This window comes from Schistocerca piceifrons, chromosome 5 (genome assembly GCF_021461385.2).
Source record: "Schistocerca piceifrons isolate TAMUIC-IGC-003096 chromosome 5, iqSchPice1.1, whole genome shotgun sequence".
NCBI lineage: Eukaryota > Metazoa > Arthropoda > Insecta > Orthoptera > Acrididae > Schistocerca > Schistocerca piceifrons.
In genome coordinates this window covers 154,419,721-154,441,090 of record NC_060142.1, presented here as the reverse complement: position 1 = coordinate 154,441,090, position 21,370 = coordinate 154,419,721, and the positions used below count along the sequence as shown (strand labels likewise).

The 21,370-nt window shown below is 41.2% G+C and overlaps 1 protein-coding gene across 1 annotated transcript in view; it reads right to left on the bottom strand.

Annotated features, from left to right (window-relative positions):
• Window positions 1–19,838, bottom strand: part of LOC124798821 (SET domain-containing protein SmydA-8-like) — a 207,404-nt gene extending 187,566 nt beyond the window's left edge. Inside the window, exon 1 of the mRNA XM_047262350.1 lies at window positions 19,752–19,838. The gene's annotated coding sequence lies outside the window, so the exon portion shown is untranslated. The remainder of the gene's footprint in view (window positions 1–19,751) is intronic.
• Between the last annotated feature and the right edge of the window lie 1,532 nt (window positions 19,839–21,370).

Here is a 21,370-nt window from a genome sequence, read left to right as displayed (position 1 = left end):
GGATGGCGATAGACCCGTTAAGGGCCGTTTTTAACATTGTTTACGATCTGTAGTAAGATTCTTGTTAAAATTAATTTCATGTTGTGCCGAATCAAAATGATTTTTGACCCTTTTATTGTCTGTTACTGCAAGAATTGATAATGCAAATCATAGTATCAAAACCTGAAGTAATTCGAACCTTTTTAAGTAGTTTTTGGAGAAGTTTCGCAGTAATGTTGCGTTAATTCTTTCAGGAAGTAAATTGTGGTAACCCAATACCAGCCCAACTTCACAGGTAAACAGGACTTAGTACGAATTTACAAATTTTTAAGAAAAGATTTTGGGTGAAATCATTATTTCTTGTAAATATACTTGAAAACAGTGACTTACCACTTTGAAAACAACATTGCAATGCTTGAAATATTTTACTTATGAGATTTCATTGAAATTTCTCTGAACAACCAGCTTGTTCCTTTCAATCGTTTACTTCCAAGTTCTTGTCAGCGATAAAGGCCTAAAATTATCTGCATCTGTCCGATTAACCTTCTTGAAAATGGGAACGACCTGCTCTTTCTTCCACTACCTAGATATATTTCGTTGCTCCAGTAGAAAACGATACAGTAAAGACGTTACTAGGAGCCCTGTTGGTCAGCTAGTTCCTGAGGCACGGAAGTCCACTTCTTCCTGGTCTTGAGTCACAGCAGCAACCAAATCAGTGTCAGTAAGGTTCTTCACAAATGCCCCATCCGCTGCCATCCACTCATCTACGTCTTCTTCACTAGTTCTTCACATCCAGGGATTGTATCATTTGTAGTCTATTTATGTTGTCCACAGTTCTCTCCACGATTTTATCAGAGTATTTTTTGAAATATTCTGCCAAGCCTCAGCGGCCCAAAAAACAACTTTCCTCACATTGGTCTTTTTATTTTGTCCACTAAAGGACTGCTATCATCTTGGATCACTACTCTTAAAAATTGTTTTCTGTAAATCAGTTTTAATCTTTGTAGTACGCCCTGGTCCATCGGCTGTAAAGGTGGTGTAACATTCGGCGGCAGAAACTTCGCCACAATTTCTCCATCACATAATTCCTCTGTGTGTCCGTGGGAGGGGTGGGGGGGTGGGGGGGGGTGAGATGGCGCGTTATCAATCAAAAGGATTGCACAGGGAGACAAATGATTTTCCTTAGAATACCGTCGAGCAGAGGGAACAAACTGGCCGTGAAACCATTCTTTGAACAGCTTACCATCCATCCATGCTTTTTTCTGGTTGCGATAATATACGGGCAGGGACTTCATGTTGCAGCTCTAGGCCTAGCAGATTTTCCGAACAACATTAAAGGCAGCTTGTGATTACCAGCAGCGTTGCTGCTCGCAAATTAAGTCACACGATCTTTGCTGATTTTAAAACCAGGAGCATGGTCTTGTGCTTTTGATACCAGGCTTTTTGTTGGCAATGCCCTAAAATTAAGGCCAGTCTCGTCAGCTTCATAAATTTGCTGGGGAGAATACTTTCCCTCTCTTATTTTTTCAGATTCACCCAAGAATTCCTTCGCTGAATCATGGTCAGAAGAAAGCTTCTCTCCAACTGTTAGCTGACTGATTCTATGACATTTTTTGAATCTGTTCAATCAACCCGTACTCCCACTAAAAGACTTATTACCACTCATTAACTTGAACAAGTAAGCAGCTTTCTCCTGAACCAGTGCACCACTCAAAGGAGTTCCCCTTTCTCTTTCCTGCGTAAACCAAACGATAGAGGAGCATCCACTTTATCGTACTGGGACTGTTTCAAAGTCTGCCGAATTTCGAGTGTTTTTCCCGAAGATGTTGCAAAGGACTGTTCAAGCTTCACTCGGTTCTTCTTCCAATCACAAATGGTTGCTTTACCAACACCCAGTTTTGTTGCCAGTCTCACCATTGTGTATCCGCTTCAAAGGATTCAGTTCTTCTTTGAGAGTCAACACTGTATGTTTCCGTTTACTCATGACGAAAATACGTACACCACTACACCTGAACGAATACAATACAACTGTTACGCGTGCCAACGATCGATAACTTAACATAACCAAGCGCTTTGCGAGCCAACTGGCAGTGCACTGACCTCAGACACTACAAAGGTCTCAACAATACACAACAATGCACAACAAGGACAGGGGGTGAGTGAGCCATTGTTCTCATACTTGTTCCCATTTGTTTCCACGGGGTACCTACTTATCTGCTTTGTGTACTTCATTCTACTGCTACTCTTACAATACATCGATCCTGGCAGGCGTCTGTGCTCCGTGGACGTCCTGAACTTCGTCTACCGGTTCGGGAATGTTCAGCTGATCATTGATACCAGCATCGTTGCACGACTGAGTACCATCTCCAGCTTGTGTGGAAATTCTCCGCAATGACCATCCAGCCACTCGGAAGGCCAAATTTGATCCCTTTCAAACTGCCTCGCCAAGCTGTAGGAAGCACGAGTGCGTCGCCGTGGCATGCTTGCCTGCTTTCTTCACACGTTTGCACCACACAGAGTTTTCTGGCTGTGAGAATTCCCTATGAACCGGTAGGCACAGATGGCGCTCTGGTAGCTACGCCACTACGCGGTCTGTTAGCGGACGACGCTGAAACCATTATTAGCACGTCTACTATTCCCCTAGGTTGCATATGCAGTCATCTGATCAAAATCGACGTCGTCTTTCCGGCAAAGTATTTAGAGACATTGCAGTAGCGCTTGTGAGAAATTAAAAGGCAGCCTGTAACTGATTTATATGTTGTGATTCTTTTTATGAGGGGCGTTCGAAAAGTCAGTGCAAAGTCAGAGAGATGGCACCACCTGCGCGTATCGACGTCATGTTTAGTTATTAGCCTCTTCGGAAAGAACGCACACCCAGTTTCAGCCATATTTGTCTACTACTTTGTGTTTGGCATTCAAGTGAATCAAGTCGAGTGATTATCAAAAAATGGAATAAAAAGAATTTTGTGTGGTGATTAAACATTACTTTAAGAAAGACAAAAGCCTCAGCAGACTAAAGAGAAGCTTGATAAACATTACTGTGGCTCTGCACCTTCGATTAGAACAGTTTATAAGTGGTTTCAAAATTTTCGGAGTGGCCATGTGGGCTCAAGTGATGCTGAACGTTTTGGACGCCTTGTGGAGGTTACGACTCCAGAAATCATTGATAAAATCTGTGATACGGTGATGGATGACAGAAGAGTTAAGGTGCGTCAGATTGCTAGTGCTGTGGGCATCTCGAATGAACGGTTATACAATATTTTGCATACACATTTGGACATGAGAAAGCTATCTGCAAGATGGGATCCGCAATTGCTCAAGCTTGATCAAAACCGGAATCGTGTGAAGTGTTGCAATGATGGGATGGTTTGCAGCTGTTCAGGAAGAATCCGTAGGACTTTAAGCGTCGTTTCGTCACTGTGGATGAAAAATGGATACATTACTATTCTCCTGAGACCAAACAACAGTCTAAACAATGGATTACCAAGGAAGAATCTTCACTGAAAAAGGCGAAGAATATTCCTTCGGCCGGAAAGGTTATGGCAACTGTATTTTGGGATTTGCAATGGATAATGCTCATCGACTATCTGGAAAAGGGTAAAACTATTGCAGGTGCATATTATTCATCGTTTCTGCACCGTTTTAAAACCGAGCTGCAAGAAAAACGCCGGGGATTGAACCGCAAAAATGTCTTTTTTCCATCATGACAATGCACCAGCACACACCTCAGCAGTTCAGCAGTCGTGGTCGCAAAATTAATGGAAACAGGTTTCTGACTCGTTTCATACCCCCCACCCCCTATTCTCCAGACTCGTATCCCTCTGACTACTATTTGTTCCCAAATTTGAAGAAATGGCTGGCTGGACAACGATTTTATTCAAATGAGGAGGTGATTGCAGCAACTAATAGATATTTTGCAGACTTGGACAATTCCTATTATTCGGAAGGGATCAACAAATTAGAACATCGTTGGGCGAAGTGTATAAGCCTAAAAGACTATGTCGAAAAGTAAAAAGGTTTACCCCAAACACGTAAGTAGTTTTTAGTTTGCACGGGTTTTTTCAAAGTCCCTCGTACATGTCTCTTATCTAAGGTGCACTTTTTGGTCTACATAATTTGTAGTCCATAATGCTTCTTCGCAAGTCAGTGCAATCAGACATTATATCATACCCTTAATACGCCACGCAGTTCGTTTTATTGTGAACTAAGAGAATCACCATGTGATATGATTGTAAAAACCAGCAGCAGTAGAGAACGTGAATGTTTTATTAACGCCGTCGTTAGAAAATGCTAGAGGAAACCAGCCTTCGGAATAACTCATTTACCGTCAGCTTTAGTTTTTTGAAAAACATGCATTGAATTCCTACGTCTACCACCATTTGGAGCACAGCTATTTTCATCGCTTTAATTACAAAACGTAGATGACATGTAATTGAAGGTACATTGAACCTGTCCCTTGATAGAATGGAAGGAATTTAAAAAATCAAAATAAACTTGGAATCGTGAAGTGCCCTTCGGTCCTCGACCTCACAGATACTTCTCTGAGGTATTCTGAAAGCCACGAGTACCATGGCGTGTTAGCTACGTTTAGCTCATTCGTTCTCCATTAATATTTGTCTGTATTGGCTAAGATCGTACTAGCAATCTGGGTAACAGTAACTGGGTCACTGCAGCGGTACTAAATATGTCGGGGGTAGATTCCTTGCGGAGTGGCGTGTTGTGTCGGATAACATTAGGGAACGACAGAGTTCCGTTATGTGGAATGACAGTTATTAATGCTGTGAGTTTTATCTAAGTGGGCCATTCGCTTTGTGTTAACTGTTTATTATCTCATTTCCGTATCAGCAAGTTTATTCATGAGCCATACTTCAACACTATTTGTGTTGTCGCCATTACTGTTCTAGGGCGTCGATGGCGAAGGCACGGAATGGAATGGCGTACCTGTGCTCGATTCTTGACGGGGAGCCGAACGGTGCACTCACTGGATAACTGCTGCGCGTACTGGAGCTGGAATTCACAGAGTTACCAAATCGGCCCACAGTAACGAACTATTTAATGTACTCTAATTCCGGATCACTCATGTTGACAGCTGCTCTTCTTCATAAGGAGTTGTTTGATGTTTACTGCACCTTTTTCGGTGAAGGCATTTCAGAAAGCTGTGTTTAATAAATACTCTAGAGGTGCTGTCGTCGGTACAATTACTACTGTGGCACGTAAATTATGTTGGAACATGCAGCCTGAAAGCTCATTCGTTGCCAGATATACCATTTCTCGACACCTCCCATGATAGGATTCGGAGCGCACCAGTCGGTACCACCACACACTACTGGCAATCTCATCCTTGGTATAAACCACCACACGCTCGCTCTGGCTCGGCCGCCCACCAACTTACGCGTCGCTTCATACGGTCGAAGCGGACACAAGCACAGGCCTCGCACCTGTTGGGAAGTCCAACGTATTCGTCAGCTGCCCGTACTCGCTGACCAACTCTTGCGGAGACTTAAGTCGCGTCCTCTGTCTACAAGGCAGGAAAGTCAGCGATGCATTTCTCAGATTACTGAAACTCGCCCATAGGATCTAGATAGTCACCGAAGGTGATTCATTCATTCATTTCATTTTATTCCTTATGAATCAATGAAGATCAAATTGTACGTCATGGCCTTTTGGCCTTATAATGATATAGGTTTTTCGTACTTCAAAATTTGAGGCTACTGCTATTTGGTACTCCGCATCTTACACAAAACTTGTCATTTGGCCGTGGCTCCTCCAAGTTCTTCACCGATTGATTTTGAAATCTGACAGAACGTTTCACTCAAATGCGCGTGTTTTTATATACCTACTGGAGCGCCATGTTTGTAAGATGGAGAATAGGGAAATGGTGCTAGCAATGATTTTCAAAAGCTCTTGATCGATTTACTTCTCCTAAACCACTACTCGACCGATTTCATCCAAACTTTGTACACACATTTCTCACTGTAACGCAACAGTCTCTGGGCGTACGAATCACCTACCTATTATAGTTCAGGAGATATGTCGTCATGAACACTGAGATGCACGAAAAACTTAGAACATGAAAGAATTCCGCAACGTGTATGAAGTTTTAATACATTTGTTTGCTGCTAAGACATACTGTCGAGGCACCTTAATGAAATCTGACACCTGACAGCGCTTTTGACGGATTTAGCTGCGAGCTAAAATACTAGTCGTCTATAGAGCTATGAAGAGGCGTTGTCCCAGAGACGTTTACAAAATCGCGTTATACATACGAGAAGCAGCAGCACCCAGCGCACAGATAATATACGTTTCTAATAGAAAATTGACAAAAATCTATACCTGTGCAATGCCGGATTTGTCAGGTAGTAAATAATAATTTTAGCAGCAGTAAAACGTTAAAATTAAGTACATATGGCCATAGTAGTCAGGTGGACATAAAAATGACTCCTTTTATTGATTTGGAGATTGCTGCAGCCTAGTGGGGGCATTTGAAACCAAACAAAGAGTCTGCTGTAGTACTGTCAACGAGTTTCGTAACAACAGTTGCATGTTATCGCCTGCTGTTACTGTGTTTCCTGTATGTGTGAAGTAAGGTAAGTGAAAGATATTTCGTATTGGAATAAATACCATAATCGTTAGTTGTTACAGTATTAGCAAACCTGCTATATTCTAAACGTAGCAACTATATTTTTGTAACTTTCATGTCATTTCAATACAGACAACGTTAGTACAATGGCGTCCGTTCGGGGATGGTTGTCCCTAGTCAGTTGCTAGTCATGGAAAAATTGCCGTATTTTTGCAATTTGTCTTGTTTCGAAAAATGTGAAGTCCAACAAGAAGCTTTTTGAGGAACGCAGTGAAGAAGGCAAATTATTGTTTCCAGACCTGTTTGTCCTGCTGGTGAAAAGTAACTGTCTTAATACATTCTTCCTACACGAAAATGGCGTTAATTTCTTTACGTCTCTCATTATGGATGTTACGAAACGACTTCAATATCTTGTTGGTTCTGCTCCCAATTAAGTTATTCGAGCCAAACTACCTTCGCTATCCAGTTTGTAGTGTGTTGTTCTACAGTATAATTTGAAAGTTTAAAATCTTACAACGAGGCAAAGTGCAGAACTTGCGATTCAGGAAGTTTTCATTTGTTGGCAAAAAGCACCAATTCCTAGTAGAACAGGAGAAAAAAGTAAAGCACTATCGTTGTGGAAAACGTGGAACATCTTTGACACAGATGAAAAATGAAGATTATACATTTGTAACACTTGAGTGCCAAAGAGGCTGACCTGAATTCATGGCTGATGTTTATCATAAAACGCAAGGAAGATCAACCATAGAAGCTAACTGCAATACAAGTTACCAGAAGAAAAAGGACGAATGACTAAATTTAACAACATTTTTTAAATTACAAGTTTAATACTTCAGGGAGTGAGTATTCAGCATCAATGAGGCAAGAGTGACAGTGACGACAGCGAAAATTCCTGTTATTCAGCAAATACAACTAAGAGCAAAACCAACATCAGTAACAAAATACCGGGTTGCACTGGAGTTTTTTTGCTCCCCGTCTCACTGTAGCGTTTGACAGGCGTAAAATCAGTGATAGAAATGATGTTTATATATAAAGGACTCTTTCAGAAGCTTCCGGACATGACAATGGAAACGTGGTTATAAATCTAACTTCTTATAGACGACTCAGAAAAAAAATTAGGGAAGAGTCATACAGAAATTCAGCACAAATTTAACCTATATGATTGCCAAGAATTACTGGTGTACTAGGACGGAAAGTTATTCTCAACAATCAAAGGTATAGAAAAGGTAGACTGTCAGGCATCTGTAACCTTTTAGGGCAAGTAATTGTTGGGAGTGTCAAATCTCAACATCCCCTGGAGAAAATCAAGCCATGGTTGTTTATGTTTAGCGGGCAGTCGAGAAGCGGGGTAGAGCTGACAAAATTAAGGCACTTTTCGTCTTTTGTAACACCTGCCTCGGAAACTTTCTTCGTGACGTTTCCTGTCAGTACCGATTTTCTCCACAAAGACTCTTCAACATAAGACGATTCCCGTCACAGCAATCCAAAACTTGAGGAGATGGCTGTTGTGAATGATCTTGCAGAAAGAGGCATCAAACTCATTCAGGAATACAAAAACATTCACTTATTGCTGGAGACCGTAAATAATACGCAGCAGTTCTTCTAGATTTTCTCTTAGTTATAAATAACGTATAGTGTTCATTCAGTCGATTTATATTTTGATTATACGCAAATTAATGTAAAATGATTGTTGTAAATAAAAAGTTTCCTAGACAAAGTGTGTGCATCAAAAATAAACTTGATACTTCTCAAATTTTGTGCGTTTATTGCTCTCCTCTAATGACTTTCAGTAATATAAGTCAAAATGATTTTAAACAAACACTGGATTTGCTTGAATGTGTCCCATACGTTAGTCTTACAAATGACTAGTCTACAGTGGAGTAAGGAAGAAATAGGGCGTTTTAACGGAAATAGGTGTTGCGTTTGAGGATCACCTAGAATTTTTTTATATTGAGATGGAATTTTTCACATACAATTTGTCGATTTGCACAAAACTGGGGGTGGGAGAATCGAAATTCAAACTTTCTAAAACATATGTAGCTAAGGGCTGCCCTAATGCCCATACATCATAACACTGTTCTGAGTTCTGTACAGTCTCTAGTTGGTTATTCCATGAAATCTAACGAATGCTACTTTACAAATAGGAATATCCCTATCTTCAGTTCTCGGTTCTTAGGAAAATGCAGCTGCATGATTAAAACATCGTCCTTCGTCTGCAATCCAGGGAACTGAAGCGTAACTGTTTTCCTCAGGACATTCATCTCTTAAGAGGACGAGCTGACCACTGTTTTCTAATGGGATGTTTATGTAGTTGAAAATCACGCATATGACTTCATTCGGAAATGCAAGAACCCTGGACTTGCCCGAAACAAATTCTGCTATGAATTAGATTAGCTGACAGAAGAACGAAGGGGGACATCGGCTCGAATTGTCCGGTTTTGGACATTCCCAATTTTTGTAATAAGGGCCTCATTGTAAACAATAACGGTCGTGACATTTCCTTGGGGTATCTGAAAATACGTTTCCATCTGTCAATATTGTTCTGTTAAAATAACATTGAGTTCTCTCTGCATGGAAGTCTTGAATCCAGTCGCAAATGTGCTCCGATACTCGGCAAAGTCATCTTTTTCATTAATGACAGTATCGGTATGAAATGCCTTCCTGAAGACCACGAACACAGCATCAATCTGAGAGATGATGTCTACAGAGCTGTAGATCTCATGGTGGAACAGAGCGAGTTGCTTTCCAGAAGACGTCTGTCTGCGGAATCCATGTTTATTTTTATGAAAATGGTTTTCCAAAAATGTTATAATAGCGAGGAGAAAACATGTTCCACGAGTCTAAAACAGACTGATGTCAGCGATATAGGCCTATTATTATGTGCATCTGTCCTACGACCCTTATTTGAATGATTTTTTTATAGTCACCAGGTCCCCTTTATTGCCCCAGGGACGTGCGATAAACTGCTGCTAGTGGTTCCTTCGCATAATCTCTCTAGAATCTTACAAGTATTCATATAGTCCTGATTCCTTTACTAAGCGACTGTAGCTGCTTTTCTATTCCGCTATCAGTTCTCAGTATTTATTTCTATGTTCGTACGATGACAAAGGAGGTACCGTATTACGATCTCCGCGGTAAAAATTCCGGAAGACAATTCAGTACTTCGGCTTTTTGTCATCCTCCCTTTCGTTGCCGGAATAGTTCCTAATTGAATGGATGATTTCGATCGGCTTATTCATTTTACGTTAAGACAAAACTTCGAATTTTTTTTTAGCCACATCGGTTGACAAAATTTAGCTTCCTAAGTCCATGAACGCGATGCACTTTACTCTCTTTAAGCTTCTTTTCACTTCGTTCAGCTTTTGTTTGTCACCTAGGTTTTAAGGAGTTCTCATGAATCTGTAAGCTCTTTTCTCCCGTATCAGTTTTCTAGCACGGTTGTTAAACCGCAGTGGTCTTTCTCGTCCGTTAAACCCTTGCTCGGAACGTACTTGTCTAAGAGATATTTAACGATGCTTTTGAACTTTTTTCCCTTTGTGCTCTACATAATCGTCATAGCACTGAATATTTGATGACTACACAGATATTCTGAAGTTTATATCTTGTCTTTCTTGCTAAGCGACAACATTTTCCTACCTTTCTTGACATTTCTTTTAATAAGCGTAGTGATAGATGCTATCCCTTCATTATGACCACTCATACCCTTTCCTAAGTTAACTGATTCAAGAAGTTCAGGTCTGTTTGTTGCTAGGAGGTGTAAGCCCCTCCTTCACGAGTTGGGTCTCCATCTGCTCAAAGTAATTTTCCGCAACACATCCAGGATAATGTCACACAGATCCTTGTCTCTGGCACCAATTTTAATCTCAACTCCCATTCTGTACCTGATCGGTTGAACTCTCATCCTATTAGAATAGCATGCGCGGGAAACATTCACAAACTTCCGGAAATTCTGTGTGAAGCTCTCTACCAGTAGAACTTCCGTCGCAGGTGCTTTGTAAAAGCATCCGATTACCACTTCTGACACACGTTTGATGCTTAAGTTCACTCAAATTAAGTCACGTTACAAATCCGTGATAACCTCAGTAGATATTATCGAGTTTTATACTGCAATCCAAATGCCGCTAACTTTGGCGTCTAACCTATTCTTACCTTACCTCCTCCGTTGCTACTCACAGTTGATAAAGTTTTTCGTTAGACTACCAGATAGAGTCTTGTTCTAGATGCAATATTTATTTCTAGTGATATACTGCACGATACTGCTTGGTATTTTTATTGTTACACGGTAATTATATCCTTTCTCAACGAGAAAAACATGCAGTTATTTAACACTAACTGAAGAATTGGAGTACAAGCGTTTCTATCACTCCAATTTTAAAGATGTAATTAGATTTTTAAGGTTCATTATGTTACCTTCTGCATACTACACCCTTTCACATTTTCCGAGATACTGACATTTCATTGATAATGTATTTAAAATATGACGACTGGCCCCCTACAGATTTTAGTATGCATGTTATCACCCCACATCGATCAATTCCGTAGTTATTTTTTTTTTTTGTGTCTTCCGACAGGTAACTTATTTTTGACTGATTATTACTCTTCATGAATATTTATGATTTGTCTATCAATGATTATTGTGTTCAATATTAGAAAAACAGTTGTGGAAGGGCATTTATCATCTAAGAGACTGTACTACAGCATTATTGATCGGATCAAAATTAGGAAAAATAATAAAAATACACCTAGATCCAAACCCGAAGTGTAATATTGTAGCCGGCCGGTGTGGCCGAGCGGTTCTAGGCGCTTCAGTCTGGAACAGCGGGACCGCTACGGTCGCAGGTTCGAATCCTGCCTCGGGCATGGATGTGTGTGATGTCCTTAGGTTAGTTAGGTTTAAGTAGTTCTAAGTTCTGGGGGACTGATTACCTCAGATGTTAAGTCCCATAGTGCTCAGAGCCATTTGAACCACTTTTTGTGATATTGTAACGCAAAACTGTACCAGCCGCACTAACTGTACAGCACAGTTACGAAGTGCTGGAGGAAGATATTAGCTGCAAATGTGACAATGTTGCCAAATTGCCTTTTCTTGAAATTACTTTCTACCAAAAATGTGTAAGGAATGAAAGTGTGGTACAAGCATTATTGTTCTGTTAGCCTGCACTGTTGTGACATTAACGCGTAGCTAAAATCGATGATGTTGATAATTTATTCGTAACAATTTCACATTTTTCCTTTCCGTTTCATCTGACATACATACTTCCGTTTCGTTTGAGGAATACCGACGATAGTGACTTTGTTGAAAAGGACTGTCGTGATTCTTTACTATTTTACACGTCACACATGCGGCTTCAGAGACGACGGTAAATTACGTATGCTGTTCAGCTGACAAAATTGACAGCAACAGTGCTCATGGCAGACCGCACTTCATACTTTCCAAACAAACTACATAAAGGAAAAAGACCGACAGGTGTTAAGTGTTAGCTGTTTTTTCACCCTCACCTCCAACCATAGGTGTACTAGGGGTACCTTGTTATCACAGTAAAATTTTCCACATAGCATGTGACGTGAGCCAAGTTTGGGAGAAATAGTTTCAGGTATTAGATAACCAAGCTTCTCACCGCCAGCCCAAGGGATGGTAGAGGTGTATGACCCCCACAGTACGAGTATATTTATAAAAATGATGAGTCAGGTGTAAATGAATTTGTTTGAAATTGCTTCAGCGTCCCTGGGTTTTGATAGGTCACCCCTAGTAACTCCCACACCTTCCATCTTTTCAGATAGTGATATGCGTAGCAAGCTTGATAATCTGTACCGTAGTTTACGAGATGTGAAACTTATGTGCATACATAAAATCGTTTCATAAAACTATAGATAAAAACCATATAGATGTTGCTACAATCTCGTGTAGGGGATTTTTGTACGCAGAGGACACACGATGTGCAAAAAAGGCTGGCAATATATACATGTTTAATTTAAGTAATTAGTGTTTCTATGTGTGTGTTGCGTTAGATAACTGCTATTACTTCGACGCGCAACCTTTTTTTGTAGTCGAAGCGATCAATACTAGAATCTCGTAATGTAAAAGCTTGAGATGGTTCAGCAGTAACGGAATTTAGTATCATTATTCAGATTATTCCATTATTGTAATGGAGTACAATATGCAAATCAGCACTCTGTAATTCAGGTCACTGCTAATAGCGCACGAGATCGCATGCCAAATGCTATTACACATGCATCATGTGCAGTACCGTCCGTGGCTGAATAAACTTCCCGTAAAGTAGAGAAATAATCGGAAGTAAAATCGTCGAGTATTTTCAGATACTATTTTAACAGAGAGGAGTTAATTCGTGAATTTTTAATGACTGTGGAAACAGAAACGTGATTGAGAATCAGCGGAGGACGCTGATTATATTAAAGTTAACCAACATCAAAAACCATTCCTGATTATTTTCGTTGTGCGATATTGCAAACTGCATCATTATGTGAGCTAATTTTTAAACTTAAAACCTAATCAAGCATTAGGATTAATTTAACAACATGCCGTTGGGCTGATAACTTGAATATCGGGAATTCAAAGAAATACAAATCGAAACCAAAACTAATCTTATTCACTACTGAGTGCCCGGCATTGCCCGCATATGTACCAGGTGATCAAAAATTCAGTATAAATTAGAAAACTCAAACCACGGAATAATGTAGATAGAGGGGTAAAAATTGACACTTGTTTGGAATGACATGGGGTTTTATTAGAACAAAAAAAAGTATTGCTAGACGCGTGAAAGATCTCTTGCGTGCGTCGTCTGGTGATTATCGTGTGCTCAGCCGCCACTTTCGTCATGCTTGGCCTCCCAGGTTCCCAGACCTTAGTCCGTGCGATTATTGGCTTTGGGGTTACCTCAAGTCTCAAGTGTATCGTGATCGACCAACATCTCTAGGGATGCTGAAAGACAATATCCGACGTCAATGCATCACCATAACTCCGGACATGCTTTACAGTGCTGTTCACAACGTTATTCCTCGATTACAGCTATTGTTGAGGAGTGATTGACATATTGAGCATTTCCTGTAAAGAACATCATCTTTGCTTTGTCTTACTTTGTTATGCTAATTATTGCTATTCTGCTCAGATGAAGCGCGATCTGTCGGACTTTTTTGAACGTTTGTATGTTTCTAGTTCCAATAAAACCCCATGTCATTCCAAGCATGTGTGTCAATTTATACCTCTATATTTACATTATTCCGTGATTTATTCAGTTTTCAAATTTATACTGACTTTTTGATCACCCGGTATATATTTCAGTTAAAGTAGTCAGTCTCTTCCTTCCCCCTCCCTCCGACCATCTCCAACTACTACTCTGTTCACCTCTTCCCCCCGCTCCATCTCTTTCCTTTCTCTGTCCACCTCTTCTTCACCTTCCTCTCAATCTTCTCCTTCCCGTCTCTCTGTGCCGTACAATCAAATAACTCTGCAGGTACAGTCAGTATTATGTGACTATGTGGATACTATCTACTAAAGGTGTTGTGAATAGAGTTAGTACTAAAGTAGTAATAAAATCAAACATCATGCACGACGCGGCAGTTTTTTACGTATCAGTGTTTATGACGTCATCTCTCGAACTGTGTCTTACAATGACAATTTTGCAGGTACAGTCAGTGGTATATGAGCGCTGTCTGCAAAATTGTTTCGTTTAGCTCAGCAGTCAGTTTCAGAGTTTCGATAAGAGTCGACTATATAAAAAATGACAGTGAGGACCACCTAATATGCTTGCTGCCAATGATAAAATTGATACCTATTGACAATGGCCGTATCGTTTCGTGAAAGATTAGTTTGCTTATGCGAGATCCTTTGTACCAATCAGAGGGGCAAAGCAATGTAGAAAGAAACTCATCTATGCTTATTTTTTAGAAATTTTGTGTTATAAGGTTCCCTTACGAGCCATGGGGCGTGACCTGCTGCGGTATTTGTGCACTGCAACTGTGCTAGTAGCCGTATCGTAGCTGAAAGGACATCTGAGAAGGCTGTAGACGTGGAGGAGACCTGGAGAAACTGGAAGGTTTAGATAGATTAGGTAAGTAAGGGTTAGAAAGATTTAAAAATCCTATTTTGAACTACGAATTCTTTCCAGAAGTAGATGCGAATTCTTACCACAATTTATTACTTACGAAATGCAAACTAAAGCTGGAAAAGTTGCAGATTGGTAGGTAATTATGGAGAAGGTATTTCGATATGTTGAAAGAACCGGAGATTACTGTGAGTTTCAATTAGAACATTAAAAACGAGTGACAGACGAAATATATCTGACGACGAATAGATTTCAGAGATGCAATAGTAAAGGTATCAGAGGGGAAGCTAAGCAAAAAGAATGCTCTGTAGGAAACCATTGCCAACACGAAATATTAAATTTAATATATGAACGGAGAATTGACAAAATGTAACACATCAACCACTCATAAGGAATACATACGTATAAAAAATGAGTGACAAAGGTGCAAAGTAACAAGAGAAATGGCTAGACAAAAAAATTCGAAACTGTGGAAGCATGCATGGATTCAGGAGAGTTAGATGCCGCGTATAGGAAAACTAAAGATATCTTTGGAGAAATAAGTAGCTGTACGAAGATTATGAGTTCAGATGGCAAGCCAGTACTAAAGACAGGGCGTGAAATTATAGTTCACGGAGAGCAATATGAAGGAAATAAACTTCAAGACAAGGTTATGGAAAGGGAAGGAGGAATAGATGTTGAGGTTGAAGGTGACACAGGGAGAGGGATTTGACAGCACTGAAAAACATCTAGACGAGGTGGAGTATCTGGAGTACACGACGTTCTTTCAAAATTGAGAAAATATTACTCACCTGGTACAAGGCATCAGAATGCGTTACCCCATCAGACAAAAAAAGAAGTGTACTCCTAGTTCCAAAGAAATAACGTGAGGAGTGTGAAGTAACCAAACAACCAATGTACTGTCTTAGGTGAAAATACAAACACGAATTATCTATAGAAGAAAGCAAACACTATTTTGCTGCTATTGCTTGGAATGCAGTGTTGCGGCGACAAAATTAACTGTAACGTGCACTGTGGCCTCAAGGATATTTAAATATGACAGCTTGGTTATGAGATGTCAAATTTAACGACTGAGCTACCACAAAAATTGTTCTTGTCACGGTGCCTGTTTACGAACTTTGCGATTAGCTTAGGATCATACTCTTAACTTAGTACTACATATCAGAGGCAATTAAGTCATCGGTTATGGCATTTAACAAAAGTTTAGACAGCAACTTATTACAATTACGCACATGGCCACCTTAATATAGAACTTTCTTTGCAGGGCCGATCAAGTAAGGGCAGATTGTTCACCGACACTCAAGAACCCAGTGCACTGGCGAGTCAATGGAACCATTTCTTAGCGAGGACACCACACTTGCCGCAATTCCGCATCACACTTATTTGAATATGCAGGTCGTCTTGGTGAAAATCGGCTAAGGACGTAATTGAAGGAAAACTTTACGGGGGTTCCTCCACGTTCCAACCCGAAAGTTTATTTTAGCAAGGCGTGACGCGGTCTATCATGGGAAGTTGAGATGAAAAGCGGCTGATTTGAATACCGATGACTTAACGGCGGGGGGTTCCGGTTCGATCACAGGAGAAATATTGAACCCTAGAAAAAACTTTAACATACTAGGTACTAGATTGGGACCGAATTACTCTATAATTTCCAAGAATGACTGCCTATAGAGTTGGAGCGCTCCAAACGATACATATCGAAGTTGCGATAGTAAATCTATTATGGAAGTCTCGTGGCGCGCGTTGTGATAAATTACTTGTGGTCGTCATTTGTATCAGTTTTGCGTTGTTTCTTCAGTTTGAGTACATTACGTTCCCGCCATAATTGTTTGTGACAGTTTCTCTTCATAGCGTGTGTAATGTGTCCTGCTTCTCAAGTTCCTTTTGCGGATTGCCTCACATGGAAAACTAATTCTATGCATATGCAGTGTAGACAAATGTTTGACTTTTCCCGGAAATATGGACTTCTGCCGGACGACAGGAGAGACTGTATTGACTGTGGTGCTGCCAAGTCTGTGAAACTCCGTAAGGGGAGTGCGGACACACAGATTCCATTGCAATTTCATTGCGGACTTTGTGGAAAGCGAACCAGCATCAGGAAAAATACGTGGTTAGAGTCCTTTAAATTATCGATTGAGACGAGCATAATTCTTGTGTTGTGCTGGATTCGTGAGTACACTCTGCAAGCCACAGCATCAGAAACTGGGCTATCGGCAAATACTGTCTGATTACTTCGGATTTTGCCGAGAAGTGTGCTGCGACACAGTGACAAACGACAGTGTGCCCATTGGTGGACCGCATAAAGTAGTGGAAGTAGACGAGTTTCACATTGCTAGGCGAAAGAATGAGAGAGGGCGGGCTACTAAAACTGAAGTAGATCATATTTGGGTTTTTGATGGCATAGAAAGGGAGTCACGCAAGTGTTTCGTTGTCAGGGTATTGTCGCGAGACAAGGTGACTAGTGGGTCTTATAAAGCATTTCATACTGCCAGGCACAAAAGTCATCACCGACGGGTTTCAGTCATACCAGAGTCTCAAAGCTGAAGGAATCGAGTACGAATTTGTGAACCACTGTCGAGTTTCTCTCTTCAGATGACGCCAGTGTCCATACCCAGAACATAGAACGTTTGTGGAAGTCTGTCAGTCAACCATAAAAAAAGAGGACGTCCAGGACAGAGGGACCAACTGTATTTGTTCCAGTACCTATACTTTCACAACTTGCGTTTGCAGGGGAAAGTCGACGCATGCGACACACTGCCGATAATCCTACGCGATGTTGGCAGTTTACCCCGGGTATGGGACAAAAGGACTTGTCGCTGCAGCTTATACGTCACGCGAACTGTCACAGGACGATAACACCGACGACGACTGAGGTAAGTCGTCTCCTTTGAACTTGCGAGTGCTGCCTAACGCTTTTCTTTTGTCGTTCTGTAGTGACACCTTCAAACACTCTTAACACGCGCCACGAGACTTCCCATAATCGATTTACTATCGCAACTTCCATATGTATCGTTTGGAGAGCTCCAACTTCGATAGGCAATGATTCTTGGAAATTACCAAATACTCCGTAAGCAGGTGCAAAAAGACAAAAACGCATAACAAATTTAAGTGATTATAGTTAATTTCTTTTGGCACATCTAGACCTTTTATTGATTATACTGCAGGACCCTCGACGCAATAAGCTCAAGATTATGAAAATGAAACTTTAGCTTCCAAGGTAACAAACCTCCGGCAACGCTATAGTTCAGTGTAATACGCTTAACTAAGATTTCATATAGTCTCCTTCCGACCTATCCTTGACCACGGGCCATGTTGCTGATCAATCCACCGCTACACCCTAGAGGAGGAGAGGAGATTAGTGTTTAACGTCCCGTCGACAACGAGGTCATTAGAGACGGAGCGCAAGCTCGGGTGAGGGAAGGATGGGGAAGGAAATCGGCCGTGCCCTGTCAGAGGAACCATCCCGGCATTTGCCTGAAGCGATTTAGGGAAATCACGGAAAACCTAAATCAGGATGGCTCGAGACGGGAGCTACACCCTAGATTCCGCCTTTAAGACGAAATAATATTTCAACACAGTGAAGGAAACTTCGGTAAGCGGCAAAATCAGATAATGGGTGCCAGTAAATCGTACCATTTTGTCACTACAATCAGCATTCGTTTTCGAGACGGAGTGACGAATAGCATTTCAACATCAAACGTACAAATATCGACAACAAGCATCAGTATGCCTCTAAATAAGAATTTGAAGAAAGGCCATTCATATATTTAGACGATAAATTATCTAGGGGGCAACATGCATAATACATTAGCGGCAAGTTATCAAGAGAAATTTGCAAGTTAAGGCGACTTGGGGATTGTGTACTTGACACACATGTCAGAAAATTTTATTTTTCGTGTTTCTAAAGCATAATATCACATGGTATCATTTTATGGTAACTAGTTGTGTGCGCGACATCTTAATACTGCAGAAGAAAGCTGTTAGGGTAATTACTGGTTCACATAAGGCACACTGTAAACTTCTCATGTAAACAGAAGAGGTTGACACAAACTTATGTTTTAATTCACACAACGAATAAGTTAGCGGAAGAAAAACGCAGAGAAAATTTACTCAGTTACAACGCAAGTAGCATAGCTGCCTTAATACTCAGTTCCACAGAATGTCACAATCATGTAACGGCTATGGCCTCATGGGGCACAAATTATGGGACTAGTGTAGCAGGGGATACAACCCGTCGGCTTTGGACAATCACGTCACAAGTGGCCAATCGAGAAGCGATTCTTCTTAGTGTTGTAGCTCCCTTCAGTGGCTGATAAGTGTTTTTTGGCTTTTTTTAAAAAAATCTCACGAGATAGAATAAACAGATCCACTTTATTAAGCAATCAGTAAAAAAAAAAAAAAAAACGAAACAAACATAACAGTAAAAGCGAAAATGGTAAACTGCTCTCTGGCGACTTGTGACGTCATTGTCCAAAGCCGACGGGTTGTATCCCCTGCTACACTAGACCCCAAATTATTCAATAAGCTTCCAGAAACTGTACAAGATTTACCAGAACAAGTGTTAAAAAAATGCAATGACTGGTTGATAGCCCACCAATTCTATGATATAAAGCAATTTACCAACCGTAACATGAAATTGTTACGCCACTACCTACCCTGTTGTTACTTTTCATTATTAACTGTATTATATTATGCATGTGACGTCTAATGCTGTAATAGGCCTAACGACCAAATATTATACAATGCGATTAATTCGTATGTCAGCGATATTAAGACATATCTAGTTATCAACTGTTTATCGTCTTGAACTAGACACGGAGAGATTTTTTCAACATCTGTTTTACACTGCGAACATGCACAGCCCGTGGGCGCCTCTTTGTAGCCTTAAGCCGTAATTTGACACCTTTCTTTGTCTGGCAAAAAAAAAAACCAGTGGAATAAGGGGAAAACTCGGGATCGCCCACACTGAAGTCCTATTAGAGTATATCACCACGTTCAGATTCCTGTATTCACTTAGTTTCGTAATGTTGCGCAACAGACCACAATGCATGACGTGAACAATTAGCATCCTCTAGGTTGCGTATGGGGAGAGCTTTGGAGGCGTTGTCAGGACGCAGCGCGCGGCCTACCTGCGAGTGGTGGCCGTCGCCACGCTGTGGCTGCAACCGCAGAGTCGGTGGGCCGGCGCGCACTGCCCCACCGCTGCTGGCCGGCCTCTGCGGCACGCCGGTAAACAGAAATACTCGTCGCGCCCTCTAGCCGCGGCTCGCGGCCCCGAGCATCCGTCTCTGTCGCCCCGCCGGTGAACCCAAACCACGTCACCGAGCTCCGCCTCTGTGATCGCGCGCAGGTCTCCCTAGCAGGCATGTGCAAAACTCAAGACCCCCCCCCCCCCCCACACACACACACACACACACACACACACACACACACACACACACACGCGCGCGCGCGCGCACCAATTTATCGGTCCACCGACCGACCGACCGACCGACCGATCGACCAATTTGGTAGCAGCCTACAAATATCCCGACCGACTGCACTCAGTGATTACAGCGCCGCGCTGTTGTTATTTGTTCATCTCAATTTCATTGACCTCATGTTCTACGAGATTCAACTTGAATTCAGACAATAGAAAAATCGGGGATTAGCTTTAGCTGTTTTAGAGGCAACAAAGCCAAAGGATGCCGAGAGAGAGTTGTGGGCAAAGAAGAGGATAATGAAACAAATTCGACCACGTTATGCTACTTCAGCAGCTGGGAGCCGACGATTCTCGTAGTTACGTAACAAGAGAATCTCTGCATCGCATCCCCCTCAGATGAAGTGGTAAAATGGCTGTAATATCCACGACAATATGTCCTAGGCACGAGATATTAAAATGAGCTAAGTGTACAAACTTCAACCAATATTACCGATACTATCTATAAAAATTACCGAACTATCAGTTTAATAAGTCACAGCTGCAAAATACTCGGGGAAGATCAGTTTGGATTCAGTAGAAATGTTGGAACACGTGAGGCAATACTGACCCTACGACTTATCTTAGAAGAAAGATTAAGGAAAGGCAAACCTACGTTTCTAGCATTTGTAGACTTGGAGAAAGCTTTTGACAATGTTGACTCGAATACTCTCTTTCAAATTCTGATGGCGGCAGGGGTAAGTTTCAGGAAGCGAAGTGCCATTTACAATTTGTACAGAAACCAGATGGCAGTTCCAAGAGTCGAGGAACATGAAAGGGAAGCAGTGGTTGGGAATAGAGTGAGACAGGGCTGTAGCCTCTCCCCGGCGCTATTCAATCTGTATATTGAGCAAGCAGTAAAGGAAATAAAAGAAAAATTCGGAGTAGGCATTAAAATCCATGGAGAAGAAATAAAAACTTTGAGGTTCGCCGATGACATTGTAATTCTGTCAGAGACCGCAAAGGACTTGGAAGAGCAGTTGAACGGAATGGACAGTGTCTTGAAAAGAGGATATAAGATGAACATCAACCAAGCAAAACGAGTGGAATGTAGTCGAATTAAGTCGGGTGGTACTGAGGGAATTAGATTAGGAAATGAGACACTTAAAGTAGTAAAGGAATTTTGCTATTTGGGGAGCAAAATAACTGATGATGGTCGAAGTAGAGAGGATATAAAATGTAGACTGGCAATGGCAAGGAAAGCGTTTCTAAAGAACACGAATTTGTTAACATCGAGTATTGATTTAAGTGTCAGGAAGTCGTTTCTGAAAGTATTTGTATGGAGTGTAG